The 3,550-nt window shown below is 43.2% G+C and overlaps 1 pseudogene; it reads left to right on the top strand.

The window, feature by feature from the left end:
- The first annotated feature begins 1,067 nt into the window (after nt 1-1,067).
- On the top strand, nt 1,068-2,231 carry LOC125435411 (annotated as a pseudogene).
- The last annotated feature ends 1,319 nt before the right edge of the window (nt 2,232-3,550 follow it).

The raw sequence follows: 3,550 nt of genomic DNA, 5'->3' as shown, positions 1-3,550 counted from the left end.
TGTAAGTTTACCCCTGGAATGACTTGCAGTGCGGATGATGGCCATAGTGAAGATGATGACGAACATAATATTTGAAGTTTGATGGGATGATTTTGAATATATTCCTTTTTATTAACTTTAAATTCTAAGAAAATAGAACATTTTATAGATAAATGTATAGATAAATTTTAATAATAAAATAATACATTTTATAGATAAATGATAATCCAGACATAAGTTTGGATTTTTAGATAAGTTTGGCAGACTATAAGACATCCAGCTGTTACAGATTTTAACCTCTTTGTAAGATTAACTAAAATAAAAGTACCTTCACTTTGTCAATCTTTTCTTGTTGTGTAGGACAGTCATTTCTAATGTCTAGAGAAAACTAGCCTGGTTGCGGTAATCATATACAGGAGGATTATCCTCAGCTTACATGGCAATGATTGAACATAATTTAGCAGAAACAGTTCTGGAGATCTAATAGTTGTATTACCACATCCAGTGTTCAACATTTAAGTGATTTTAGCCTAATACTCTCTTGGCATGAGCAGGAAACCACCATTACGGGGATGAAATCTAAGGAACAAGTGTTACAATAACAATTACTTGAAGATAACCCATATATTTTAATTGTTTGTTTAGGTGAGAGATACAATTGGTGGATCATCTTTCCCAGATTTTCTGTTATAGTCAAGGTAATAGAGGAGGAAAAACTACAAGATAGCACAAACTTTCAGATTTCATGTGAAATTTCCCTACTATGGGCTTATTCTACCTAGATTGAAAAACAGGAATGGTATTTTGATTAACTATCAGTTTACGCATGATTTAACACATGATATGTCCTTACAAATATGTATGTTGTATTTTGTTTTATCCATAAAGCCTCAAGTTCAGAGTTCTTCCTGTATTAGAGACCAGAATGATGGGGAGGGGGAAAAGGGGGTGGCGTGGCATGGACAAGGGGCAGGGGTGGCGACCATCTAGGGCTCCATTGTTTAGACGGGCAGGAGAAGATGAATTACTGCTGTGCAGGAGTCTTTATGAGGGTCCACCGAAGACTACCTGGCCAGAGCTGAGCTAAAATGAGTTGGAGTTTCCTGAAGCACCTCTTTGAGTTGATCAACCAACTTTCAACTTTTTTACGGAAAGTGTGACTCACTGTACCGACGTCTCAAGCATACCGGCTGACCATCACCGTGGGAGGTGAGTCCATCTACTATGATGAGCAGAGCAAGTTTGTGTGCAGCACACAGCAGCCAGGCTGTGAGAATGTCTGCTGTGATGCCTTTGCTCCATTCTTGCATGTCCATTTTTGGATCTTCCAGATCATCTTGATAGTCACATCCTCTATAATGTACCTGGGCTTTGCACTGCTCCAACTCTCACATCAACCCCCTCAAAGAAGCAGAGCACGTGTGGTGTGATGTGGTACAGTTTGTGACTATGAGGAGAAGAAGGACGATGGTGAGGAAGACCTCATGATTTTTGAGGAAGTAGAGCCAGAGAAAGAGGTGAAGGTAGCCAAGGACCAGAGACATGATGGTTGTCAGTGTAACAAGGACATTAGGCTGAAGACTGTGCTTGTGCTGCAGCTTCTGAGCCACTCTGCATTGAAGGTGGGCTTTCTGCTGGGGCAGTGTGTGCTGTACCGCTTTGAAGTAAACCCCTCGTCCATGTGCAGCCGAAGCCCCAGCCTATACACTGTTGATTGCTTTCTCTTCTGTCTCACTGGAAAAAAACAACTTTTCTCATCATGTATGCTGTAAGTGGCCTTTGTTTATGTCTCAGTATCTGTGAACTGTGCCACCTGGGTGTGGGAGAGATCCTGGATGCATTCTGGAGCTCTGATAAGGATGCCAGCATTGCTGACAGACACCACTACACCCAAAAGGATCTTACCAGTCTCTCAAGGAGTCCTCAAAGAGTCAGCTAGCCAAGGACAAACTGGCTTATAGTGAGCTTGGCTGGTGTGGCCCCCTGAATGCTACACTGTTCCACCAGGCCTCCTAAGTCATTAACTGGAATGGCTGCGCATGCATCCTAGGAAGGCACAGGAAGGCTGCGCATTCATCCTAGGAAGGCACAGGAGCACCTGGAAGGCACAGGAGCACTTCTAACCACTGGACACTCCCAGCCCCTCATGTAGCAGCAGCCCTGAGTCAAATGACCTGACTGCAGATTAGAACTGGCTCAACTTGGCACATGAGAAGGAAGGAGCAGCCTGCGAGCAAACTACTGGCTTCTGAAACACTGGGCCTCTTGAGGTGGCTGCATAGATGGCAGCAGGAAGTGTCTATGAGGATTTGGCACTGTGAAGTATGCTCCTAGCCTGAAGTTTGAAAATGGCTTGACAGTGTGGGTGGAACGATGAGGACAAACTCTTGATCCTTGAGGAAAAAAGAAAGGCAAAGATAAGAGTCTCAACATCTCTGACCTTCTGGGGGTTTGAAGCCTGTTGTAGGATTCCATGAGAAGCCTACCTGTAGTTTTGCATATGTATGTGAATGGGTGCCTTTCATTAAGGATCTAAATGGGGGAAAGTTTGTTTTTTTCTACTTTGTAGAGGCTATTTTGTCCCTTTTCATTGCTGGCTGTCTCCAATAGGTGATGTCTTCCTTTAGGTGACACTATTGCCCTTCTAAATAAGTATCACAGCTAACCATCTTCCTGTCCACATAAGTTTGGCAGCATTGTGATATTTTCCAGGTTAAGGCCCCTGTAATGACTAAATTTCTTTCATAAAGACTAAGTAAACTCACAGAACATATTATAATGAACAACATTATCCTTCTGGCATTCAGTTGCATCTTTTATTACAGTAATGTTAAATTCAGCAAATGCCTTGTGGGAGTATGACCTCAGCCACTTCACACTGGGTCAGCACGCACATTTCCATAGTGCTTACGATTTTACTGCTATTTTCACTATATGCGAGGCTTTTTTTTTCATCCTTGTAGATGATGTTATAGCAACAGCATGAAGTGCTCCTCAAAGGCAAGGAGTTCTTGGCTGCCACCTTGTGATGAGTGTAAATGTGTCCACTAGCCCACAAGCAGCTGAGAACATTTTCCCAAACAGCAGATGCCATGCAATTGCTCTTGTTCCTGGCCATTCGTGTCATTGCTAGTAACAATGACTTGTGCCTTACCATTCCACTTCATGCCTTCCTCCAGCCTTTGGTAGGATATTGATTAGTGTTACTGGGACAGGGGCTGAGCCTGGCCATGCACAAACCCTGGTACATCTTGGGCATGACACCCTTATTCCATTGTCAGCTTCTCTTTGGCTCCTTAACCCAGCCATGCTGAGAACCTTTTATTTTCCACAAATGGTAGATGAGATGCTTTTAACCACTGTAGTCTGTTGTTCTCTAGCTAATGTTCATGTAGACCCATGATGGTGAACCTATGGCACTCCAGATGTTCATGGACTACAATTCCTATCAGCCCCTGCCAGCATGGCCAATTGTAGTCCATTAACATCTGGAGTGCCATAGGTTCGCCACCAGTGATGTAGACTCTGGTTCCTGGAGCACGCAAATAATAGCTGGAAATGGGTCCTTATG

This window comes from Sphaerodactylus townsendi, linkage group LG06 (genome assembly GCF_021028975.2).
Source record: "Sphaerodactylus townsendi isolate TG3544 linkage group LG06, MPM_Stown_v2.3, whole genome shotgun sequence".
In the NCBI taxonomy this organism is placed as follows: domain Eukaryota; kingdom Metazoa; phylum Chordata; class Lepidosauria; order Squamata; family Sphaerodactylidae; genus Sphaerodactylus; species Sphaerodactylus townsendi.
Note: the sequence above shows the minus strand (reverse complement) of the source record. Positions and strands in the feature narration are given on the sequence as shown.